A 12,169-nucleotide genomic window follows, 5' to 3' on the forward strand; every position below is an offset into this window, starting at 1 on the left:
CGATTTCACATTGTTTTGCTTCGATCCCTGACGTCGAACTTTTCCCACGAAGAATTTACGAAACAAAACGAAACGGCTTAAAGGCACTGACCTTTCCTTTATCACACTGTCCTCAATCTTCTGCTATCCCGCAGAGATTAACACGAGAACAGTCAATGAATTCCTTCTAAATAAGGCTGAACCAGTTTCACCGTCGAAATAGATTCTCCTCGATCTTTAACTCCCGAACTCCGATCTTCACTCTCCACTGATTCTCAAACTAGCAGTATTGTAAAGAACCTGCTGGCAATGACCTTTTAAACTTTAGGCATTAGATAAAACTTAATCTTTCAACCACACTGCGTCATCACATTAAATCACGCAGTGGCATGAAGTCAACTTGGCAAATCCAACCACGAACTGCCCCCCCCCCCCCACAGGGTGGGGTCTTCCTTTTATAACCTGTAAAAAAAAACCTGTCACATGATCTCTACTGGCGGGAAAATGACATCACTCCACCATCACAAGACCATTACCTCAAGTCCAGTATAGCTTCAACCCTAGTCACGTGACAAGGGTACCACTGTCATGTCACGAGTACGTAACAATGCATATACTATATAAAGTATACTGAATAAGATTTACTTTTTTTTCTTCTTCTATACTATGTATTGCATTGAACTGATGCTGCTAAGTTAAAAAATTTCACGTCCAATGCCGGTAATAATAAACCTAATTCTATGTTCACACTGGAATGTGTGCTAACATTTGCAGCCTGTCCGTCACACATATTTAGGTTGTATGTATTATTAATGCAGACAACCATTTCACTGTGCATGTGTCAAATAAATTGATCTGTATCTGAATTTTACCACTACCTGTAGTCTTCCAATGAAATCCAGGAGAATGTACCGGTTGCACTAGAAGCACAGTACAATCCACATAAATGGGTCAGCTTGTGACGACCCATTTCCTGGCACATCCAAACCGGCTCACAATTAGATAGCCTTCGGGGGTTTGCGAGCACAGAGCTTTGGAGCCTCTGCGCCACGGGGGGGCAGGTTGAGGGAGGCTTAAAAGTGAGGCTGAGGATTTTGAATAAAGTTTTTTCCTTCGACTGCAGTTACCGACTCCGTGTCATAATTTTAGCGCTGCATGTAGCACACCGCTACAATTGGTGACCCCGACAGTCCAAACGATTTTTGGACCAGAAATGACCGACACCACCTCTGTTCATGCGGTTTCGTTGAAACTGCCGGGTTTCTGGACACAGCGACCGAACCTATGGTTCCAGCAAGCCGAAGCCCAATTCCACGTTCACCAGATCACCTCAGAAGACACCCGCTACTATTACGTGGTGAGCTCCCTCGACCAGGACACAGCGGCCCAGGTCGCGGAGTTCGTACAGTCGCCCCCGGCAGACGGCAAGTACACGGAATTCAAAGCCCTGCTCCTCAGGACTTTCGGACTCTCACGGCACGAGCGGGCTGCCCGTTTACTGCACCTGGATGGCTTGGGCGACAGACCTCCTTCGGCTTTAATGAATGAGATGTTGTCTCTGGCCGACGGACACACACCCTGCCTCATGTTTGAGCAGGCATTCCTGGAGCAGCTGCCCGAGGACATACGCCTGCTGCTGTCCGACGCGGATTTCAGTGACCCCCGGAAGGTGGCAGCCCGGGCGGACTTGCTGTGGAACGCCAAAAAGGTGAGCGGGGCGTCCATCGCACAGATCTCCCACGGTGGCTGGCCATCGGGATAGCTTCCTGTATGTGTGGGACAGAAGGTCGGGACGCCGGTTTTTGGTTGACACTGGTGCCGAGATCAGCGTTTTACCTCCGACGAGTTACGACACTCGCAGCAGGGCACTGGGGCCCCCCGAGGGCCGTGAACGGCAGCACAGTAAGGACCTATGGCACCCATCAGGTGCAGCTACAGTTCGGCTCCAGCCAGTTCACGTGGGACTTTACACTGGCCGCCGCAGCCCAACCGCTTCTGGGTGCGGATTTTTTGCGGGCTCACAGCCTACCGGTCGACCTGCCCAGGAAGAGACTGGTGCACGCCGAGACCTTTCAGACATTCTCCCTGGGCGCAGCCCAGTTGCCAGCCTCTCACCTCAGCTCCATCACGCTGTCCGACAACGACTTCACCAGGGTCCTGGCGGATTTCCCATCGGTTCTGGCACCGCAGTTCACAGTGGCCATGCCCCGACACGGTGTACAGCACCACATCCCGACCCAGGGACCACCCCTCCATGCCCGCGCTCGGCAGCTTCCCCCAGACAAGCTCCGACTGGCGAAGGAGGAGTTCAAGAGGATGGAGGAATTGGGGATCATCCGGCGGTCCGACAGCCCATGGGCCTCCCCCCTGCACATGGTGCCCAAAGCGATGGGAGGCTGGAGACCGTGCGGCGACTACCGCAGGCTGAACGAGGCTACCACACCGGACCGCTACCCTGTGCCGCACATTCAGGACTTTGCAGCAAACCTGCACGGCGCACGGATCTTCTCCAAGGTAGACCTCATCCGAGGGTACCATCAAATCCTGATGCATCCTGACGACGTCCCCAAAACGGCTCTCATCACCCCGTTTGGCCTTTTCGAGTTCCTCCGCATGCCGTTCGGTCTGAAGAATGCCGCACAAATGTTCCAGCGGTTAATGGACACGGTGGGACGGGACCTGGACTTCGCGTTCATCTATTTGGACGACATCCTCATAGCCAGCAGCAGTCGTCAGGAGCATCTGTCCCACCTCCGTCAACTCTGCGCCCGGCTGAGTGAGTACGGTCTTACAATCAACCCTGCCAAATGCCAGTTCGCACTCGATACCATTGACTTCCTGGGCCACAGGATTACTAAAGACGGGGCAACCCCTCTGCCCGCTAAGGTAGATGCGGTCCGCCACTTCCCCCGACCCACCACGATCAAAGGCCTTCAGGAATTGGTAGATATGGTCAATTTCTACCACCGCTTCCTCCCTTCAGCTGCCCGGATCATGCACCACCTGTTCGCCCTGATGTCGGGTCCGAGCAAGGACATTACCTGGGACGAGGAGTCCGCCGCCGATTTCGTTCAAACGAAGGAAGCTTTGGTGAACGCCGCAATGCTAGTACATCCCAGAATGGACGCCCCTACCGCCCTCACAGTGGACGCATCCAACACGGCAGTCGGTGGGGTGCTGGAGCAACTCATCGCAGGTCGTTGGCAACCCCTGGCGTTTTTCAGCAAACACCTGCGGCCACCCGAGCTCAAGTACAGTGCTTTCGACCGGGAACTGTTGGCGCTCTACCTGGCAATCCGGCATTTCAGGTACTTCCTAGAGGGTCGGCCCTTCACCGCGTTCACGGACCACAAACCGCTTACCTTTGCGTTTACGAAAGCATCCGACCCCTGGTCATCCCGCCAGCAACGCCACCTGTCCTACATCTCTGAATACACGATGGATGTCCGGCACGTCTCGGGTAAGGACAATGTCGTGGCGGATGCGCTCTCTTGCCCTACCGTTCATGCCCTTTCCCAAGGGGTAGACTTTGAGGCACTGGCAGAGGCACAGCAGGCAGATGAGGAGATTCTGAGTTACAGAACCGCAGTCTCCGGTTTGCAGCTCCAGGACCTCCCCGTAGGCCCGGATGAGAGGACACTGCTCTGTGACGTCGCCACCGGCCAGCCCCGTCCTGTCGTCCCGACAGCCTGGCGGCGCCGTGTTTTCGACTCCATTCATAACTTGGCGCATCCCTCCATCCGGACGACTGTCCGAATGGTTTCCAGCAGGTTCGTTTGGCACGGTCACCGCAAACAGGTCAGTGAATGGGCCAAAACGTGCATGCACTGCCAGACGGCCAAGGTGCAGCGGCACACCAAAGCCCCACCGCAGCAGTTCCATCCCGCCCACCGGCGCTTCGACCACATTCATGTGGATATCGTGGGCCCCCTGCCAGTGTCGCGCGGAGCGCAGCACCTCCTGACTATCGTGGACCGGTTCACAAGATGGCCAGAGGCGGTCCCGCTCACCGACACCACCTCCGAGTCTTGCGCCCGAGCCCTGATCACCACCTGGATATCTCACTTTGGTGTACCGGCCCACGTTACCTCCGACAGAGGCGCCCAGTTCACCTCCAGCCTATGTTCAGCTATGGCCAGCCTTTTGGGGACTCAGCTGCACCACACAACTGCCTACCACCCACAGTCGAACGGGCTAATGGAGCGTTTCCACCGTCACCTGAAGTCGGCCCTCATGGCCCGCCTGCGAGGAGCCAACTGGGCGGACGAGCTTCCCTGGGTCCTACTCGGCATCCGCACAGCGCCCAAGGACGACCTGCACGCCTCGTCGGCCGAGTTGGTATACGGCGCGCCCCTGGTCATCCCCGGGGAGTTCCTACCAGCCCCACGGGGGCAAGAGGAAGATCCCGCAGCAGTCCTGGGCAGACTACGTGAGAAGCTCGGTAACCTGGCCCCCATACCCTCTTCATAGCACGGGCGGAACCCGACCTGCATACCCAAAGACCTGCAGAACTGTAAGTTTGTGTTTGTACGAAGGGGCGGGCATCGGCCACCGCTGCAGAGGCCATACGAGGGGTCGTTTATGGTGCTCTGGAACATCGGGTCCATGTTCGTGCTGGACATTGGGGGGAAAGAGGAGGTTTTCACGGCGGGCCGCCTCAAACCGGCCCATGTAGACCTGGCGCAACCAGCCGAGTTTCCGGCACCTCGGCGCAGAGGCCGACCTCCCAAGCAGGTTCTGGCCCAGACTGTGGACATTGGGGGGTGTATTGCCAGTTCTGGGGGGGGGGGGGGTTATGTGGCGACCCATTTCCTGGCACATCCGAACCGGCTCACAATTAGATAGCCTACGGGGGTTTGCAAGCACAGAGCTTTGGAGCCTCTGCGCCACGGGGGGCAAGTTGAGGGAGGCTTAAAAGTGAGGCTGAGGATTTCGAATAAAGTTTTTTCCTTCGACTGCAGTTACCAACTCCGTGTCATAATTTTAGCGCTGCATGTAGCACACCGCTACAAGCTGACCTTTAACAATTAATTAAAGTCCATCAGGAGTAGTAAAATCCTTCAATACTTTCATAACTCTCTGATAGCAGATGATTGCTGCTTTGCAGATTTGAAGGACTTAATTATCTGAGATCAGAGTATTTCTGGAACTCAGGACATCAGTCCAAGAGAATGACAACCTTGCAAAATAGAGGTAATTCCAAAATCATGCATACAGACATGTAAAGCTGTAGAGCTATCCAAAGTTGGGTGAGAAATGTGGTTGGTCAACAGGTAAAGCACAGCAAAGACAAGAGACAAGGAAGAAAGGGGAAAATGCAGTGAGGGTTGGTTTATTTACTGATTAATTGAGCTGTCAGCATCAGTGTAAACCTTGAACAATAAGCAGTTGTCAATAAATGTTAGCCTTTGCATTAAAGACCATATTTCAACCAATCAATAAATAAAGATCACCTGTCTTCTTTAACTATTGTAGTGCTTCTGTAATGATACCGGCCTGCCCTGCAGGGCAGTAGTTCCAAGATTTTGACCAAGCAGTGCTGGAAGAGTGGTATATTCCCGATGTGAATTGCAGGGGAAGCTCCATGAACCTGCTGCTACCCAGCCTGGACACAACATATTCATCCAGCTATAAAGAAGACAAGACAGCAGCTATATTTCATTGGGAGATTGAGGAAACTGGGTTTGTCAACTGAAACACTCAAAAATTTCTACAAATGTACCATAGAGAACATTCTGCCTGACTGCATCATCGGCTAGCATGGGGAGCTACTGCACAAGATCGAAATAAGTTGCAGAAAGTTGTAAAATTAGTCAGCTCTGTCATGGGTACCAGCATCCATAGTATCGAAGACGTCTTCCAGGAACAGTGCCTTGGAAATGCGACGTCAATCTTTAAGGGTCCCCACCACCTTCAGCATGCTCTCTTCACGCGTCACGTCCAGAGGGAGTTCACACACCCAGCAATTCAGGAACAACTTCTTCCCTTCTGCCAATAAATTTCCAAAGGAGCATTGAACCCATGAAAAGTACTTTTTTATTTCTGTTTTTCTTTGCACTGCTTATTTTAAGTTAACTCTTTAATAGACATATATACACTCAATGGAACTCTTTTTTTTTCTTTATATTTACTTTCTCTATATTTCATTGTACTGCTGCCATAAAGTTAACAGATCTCACAACATATGCCAGTGATACTAAATCTGATTCTGATTCCGATTCTTTATCCTTCTTGGCGATAGAGATCATTGGTTTGGGAGATGATGTTGACATAGCCTAGGCTAGTAATTGTGCATGGGAAGTAATGCAGTCCAGGTGTAACATCAGTGGAAGCAATAAATGTTTAAGGTGCTGGATTATGTGCCAATGGGTCTGTCTATTTTGAACTGGATGATGTCAAACTATTTGAATGTTGTGAAGCTGCATTCGTTTGCAAAAGTAGAAAGTTTTTCATAACATTGTTGAATTATGCATTGCAGTTGGTGGAAATACTTTGTGCTGTCAAGAAGTGAGTTACCTGCAATGGAAAACTCAGTAATACTCCTGTACTTGGGTGGCAGGCCAAGCTGAGTTTCTGGTTGGTGGTAATTCACAAACTGTTAATGGGATTCTTGAGATTGTAATGCTTTAAATATCTATGTCATGGAACTTCTTATTGGCATGTTTGTGTAGAAATATTACACTGCTTATCAGCCCAGACATGGATGTTTTTAACTGCGGGCATGGACTACAACTTTGCTAAAGAGTTGCAAATGAAATTAAATATGACGCAGTTATCAGTGAACACCAATTGCATTCCTTCTGTCATAAGGTTAGATGAATCAGTTTGATGAAACATTGCCCTAAGGAAGTCCTGCAGTAATGTCCTGGGCTAGGATGATTGACCTTCCTCAATCACCACCACCATCCTTTGTATGAAGCACAACTCCAAGCATTGGATTCTCCCCCTTCTAATGCACTCGACTTCAGTATTAGCATGGTTCCATTATGCTGCACCATTTCTTTGATGCCAAGGGCAGACAACTCCTCATCACAGGAATTCAGCTTTTTTTCTCACTGTTGTTGGAACAGTCATCTTAACAAAACTGAAATTGGGAATCAGTAAAAATTTTATTGACACCTAAGTGCTGCTCAGTCATACTGTCAACAGCATCTTTCAGCACTTTGCTAATGATTCAGAGTAGACTCACTGGGTGGAAATTAACTGTATTTTTTCGTTGACAGGGAGCACCTAAGCAATTTTAACATTGTCAGCTGATTGCATTTGTTTTTATAGCACTGGAACAGCAAAACTGACTTTTCACTGTATCATGATACAGGTGATAATAATAAACCAAGTTCGACTCCAGTTCATCAGTTCCCTTAATTTTCCTACCAGATAATTCACTGTAGTCAGTTACCCTACCAGACAGCATGTCTGGTGGCAGGAAGCTGGAACAAGCAGCAAGGGAAACTTGCATGGCTTCACAGAGAACACAAAAGAGATGTGAGACACCAGCACAACTTGCTACAGCACTGTGCCGTCTTTCTGTACTAAACAGGATTATTGTCCACTCTCATTGCCTTCACTGTTTCTTAATAAATGGCCATTTATTGACAGCATGTGGGGTGGAGCAAGTTGGCCAAACAGTGGAATGCTGTGATGATGTGGTTCTTAAGAAGAAGGTGATGATTGTGGTCATGACTGGGTGATAAAGAAATGTCCTGTGTTTGAGAGGGCAAAAACATAATGTGGATCGAAAAATCATTTTTCATAAGTGGTGGTGTTTTGTATGCACACCGGTTTGGTGTATCTGCATCTGAATGTCGAGGCAAGAACAGGCAGTGACATTCCACCATTTCCAGGGAAGCATGCATGATATCTTCTTGAAGTAAGACATTAATGTTTAGGAAGAGCAAATAAACATTGAAACATAGAAAACCTACAGCACAATACAGGCCCTTCCGCCCACAAAGTTGTGCCAAACACATCCCTACTTTAGAAATTACTAGGCTTACCTACAGCCCTCTATTTTACTAAGCTCCATGTACCTATTTAAAAGCCTCTTAAAAGACCCTATCGTATCCGCCTCCACCACTGACACTAGCAACCAATTCCACACACTCACCACTCTCTGAGTAAAAAACTTATCCCAGATATCTCCTGTGTACCTGCTATCCAGCACCTTAAGCCTATGTCATCTTGTGGCAACCACTTCAGCCCTGGGAAAAAGCCTCTGACTATCCACACGATCAAAGCCTCTCATCATCTTGTACACCTCTATCAGGTCACCTCTCATCCTCTGTCGCTCCAAGGAGAAAAGGCCAAGTTTACTCAACCCATTCTCATAAGGCATTCTCCCCAATCCAGGCAACATCCTTGTAAATCTCCTCTGCACCCTTTCTATGGCTTCCACATCCTTCCTGTAGTGAGGTGACCAGAGCTGAGCACAGTACTCCAATTGGGGTCTGACCAGGATCCTATATAGCTGCAACATTACCTCTTGGCTCCTACATTCAATTCCACGATTGATGAAGGCCAATACACCGTATGCCTTAATCACAGAGTCAACCGGTGCAGCTGCTTTGAGTGTCCTATGGACTTGGACCCCAAGGTTCCTCTGACCCTCCACACTGCCAAGAGTCTTACCATTAATACTATATTCTGCCATCATACTTGATCTACCAAAATGAACCACCTCACACTTACCTGAGTTGAACTCCATCTGCCACTTCTCAGACCCGTTTTGCATCCTATGAATGTCCCGCTGTAACTGCTGACAGCCCTTCACACTATCCACAACACCCCCAACCTTTGTGTCATCAGCAAACTTACTAACCCATCCTCCACTTCCTCATCCAGGTCATTTATAAAAATCACGAACAGTAAGGGTCCCAGAACAGATCCATGAGGCACTCCACTGGTGACTGAACTCCATGCAGAATGTATCTATAACCACTCGTTGCTTTCTGTGGGCAAGCCAGTTCTGGATCCACAAAGCAATGTCCCCTTGGATCCCATGTCTCCTTACTTTCTCAATACACCTTGCATGGGGTACATTATCAAATGCCTTGCTGAAATCCATGTACACTGTATCTACTGCTCTTCCTTCATCAATGTTTAGTTACATCCTCAAAAAATTCAATCATGCTCGTAAGGCTCGACCTGCCCTTTACAAAGCCATGCTGACTACTCCTAATCATATTATACCTCTCCAAATGTTCATAAGTCCTGCCTCTCAGGATCTTCTCCATCAACTTACCAGCCACTGAGGTAAGACTCACTGGTCTATAATTTTCTAGGCTATCCCTACTCCCTTTCTTGAATAAAGGAACAACATCCACAATTTTCCAATCCTTGGGAACATCTCTCGTCCTCATTGATGATTCAAAGATCATTGCCAGAGGCTCATCATCTCCTCCCTCACCTCCCACAGTAGCCTGGGGTACATCTCATCTGGTCCCGGCGACTTATCCAACTTAATGCTTTCCAAAAGCTCCAGCACATCCTCTTTCTTAATATCTACATGCTGAAGCTTTTCAGTCTGCTGCAAGTCATCACTGCAATCACCAAGATCCTTTTCCATAGTGAATACTGAAGTAAAGTATTCATTAAGTGGAAAGCGGCCAGTGAGTGAGCAGGCCAGTGAAGGAGTGGAGTTTTGAGGCTTTGACTTGAGAGGCTTCGACAAGAAGAGGCGGAGGAAGAGTTTGTTCCCAGTTAGTCTTTACAATGCCTCCTGAGATGGTGATGTGCCTCTCCTGTGAGATGTGGCAATCTTGGGGGAACACCCCTCTCCTGTAGAGTCACATCTGCCAGAAGGGCTTGCGGCTGGGCGATCTGGAAGACCGTGTGAGGGATCTGGAGCAGCAGCTGGATGACCTTTGACTCATAAGGGAAAATGAGGCAGTCGTAGATGAGAGCTACAGGGGGTTAGTCACACCTCAGTGGCCAGAAGCAGGTCGTTGGGTGACAGTCAGAGGGGAGAAAGTGAAGGTGAGTAGACAGGTAGTGCAGAGCACCCCTGTAGCCATTCCCCTGAATAATAAGTTTACCGTCCTGGATACTGTTGGCGAGGATGACCGACCAGGTGTGAGCCACGGTGGCAGAGCCTCTGACACTGTCTGACCCTGTGGTGCAGAAGGATGGGACGGAGAAGAGGAGAGCTGTCGTCATTGGAGACTCTATAGTCAGGGGAGCAGCAGGAGATTTTGTGGACGTGAGAAGGACACCCGCATGGTTTGCTGCCTCCTGGGTGCCAGGGTCCGTGATGTCTCTGACCGGGTGCATGATATCCTGGTATGAGAGGGAAAGTAACCAGAAGTCGTGATACATGTTGTACCAATGACATAGGCAGGAAGAGGGATGAGGTCCTGAAGTGTGAGTTTCGGGAACTAGGCAGAAGGTTGAAGAACAGGACCTCAAGGGTGGCATTCTCAGGATTGCTGCCGGTACTACGTGATAGTGATGGTGAGGATTGGAGGAGATGGCAGTTGAATGCGTGGCTGAGGAGTTGGTGCAGGGGGCAGGGTTTTAGATTTTTGGATCGTTGGGATCTCTTCCGGGGAAGGTGGGACCTGTACAGATTGGATGGGTTGCACCTGAACTCGAGGGGGAGCAATATCCTTGCAGGTAGTTTGCTAGCATGGTTCGGGAGGGTTTAAACTAATTTGCAAGGGGGATGAGACCCAGAGCAATAGAGCAGTGAAAGAAGTGCATGGAGTAAAGCCAGATCTAACATATAGAGAGGCTTTGAGGAAAGTGAAGCAGAATAAAGGGTGTAAAGGTAGTAAGGTAGAAGGGCTAAAGTGTGTGTACTTCACTGCAAGAAGCATCAGGAACAAAGGTGATGAACTGAGAGCTTGGTTACATACATGGAATTATGACGTAGTGGCCATTACGGAGACTTGGCTAGCACCAGGGCAGGAATGGATTCTCAATATTCCTGGATTTCAGTGCTTTAAAAGGAATGGAGGGGGGAGGGGAGGAAGGGTGGCATTACTGGTCAGAGATACTATTACAGCTACAGAAAGGGTGGGTAATGTAGCAGGATCCTCTTTTGAGTCAGTATGGGTGGAAGTCAGGAACAGGAAGGGAGCAGTTACTCTACGGGGGGTATTCTATAGGCCCCCTGGTAGCAGCAGATTGGGAGGCAGATTTTGGAAAGGGGCAAAAATAACAGGGTTGTTATCATGGGTGACTTTAACTTCCCTAATATTGATTGGCACCTGATTAGTTCCAAGAGTTTAGATGCGGCAGAGTTTGTTCAGTGTGTCCAGGACAGATTCCAGTCACAGTATGTTGACAGGCCGACTAGGGGGAATGCCATACTAGATCTAGTATTAGGTAACCAACCGGGTCAGTTCACAGATCTGTCGGTGGGTGAGCATCTGGGGGTCAGTGATCAACGCTCCCTGACCTTTAGCATTATCATGGAAAAGGATAGAATCAGAGAGGACAGGAAAATTTTTAATTGGGGAAGGGCAAATTATGAGGCTATAAGGCTAGAACTTGCGGATGTTAATTGGGATGATGTTTTTGCAGGGAAATGTACTATGGACATGTGGTCGATGTTTAAGGATCTCTTGCAGGATGTTAGGGATAAATTTGTCCTGGTGAGGAAGATAAAGAATGGTAGGGTGAAGAAACCATGGGTAACAAGAGAGGTGGAAAATCTAGTTAGGTGGAAGAACCATAGAACATTGCAGCACAGAAACAGGCCTTTTGGCCCTTCTTGGCCATTTTCTGCCTAGTCCCACTGACCTGCACCTGGGCCATATCCCTCCAAACCCCTCTCACCCATATACCTGTCCAAGATTTTCTTACATGTCAAAAGTGAGCCCACATTCACCACTTCATCTGGCAGCTCATTCCACACTCCCACCACTCTCTGCATGAAGAAGCCCCCCCCCACACAATATTCCCTTTAAACTTTTCCCCCTTCACCCTTAACCCATGACCTGTGTTTTTTTTCTCCCCCTGCCTCAGTGGAAAAAGCCTGCTTGCATTCACTCTGTCTATACCCATCATAATTTTATACACCTCTATCAAATCACCCCTCATTCTCCTATGCTCCAGGGAATAAAGTCCTAACCTATTCAACCTTTCTCTGGAACTCAGTTTCTCAGGTCCCGGTAACATCCTTGTAAACCTTCTCTGCACTCTTTCAACCTTATTAATATCCTTCCTGTAAGAAGGCAGCATACATGAG

The sequence above is a fragment of the Hypanus sabinus genome, chromosome 14 (genome assembly GCF_030144855.1).
Source record: "Hypanus sabinus isolate sHypSab1 chromosome 14, sHypSab1.hap1, whole genome shotgun sequence".
NCBI lineage: Eukaryota > Metazoa > Chordata > Chondrichthyes > Myliobatiformes > Dasyatidae > Hypanus > Hypanus sabinus.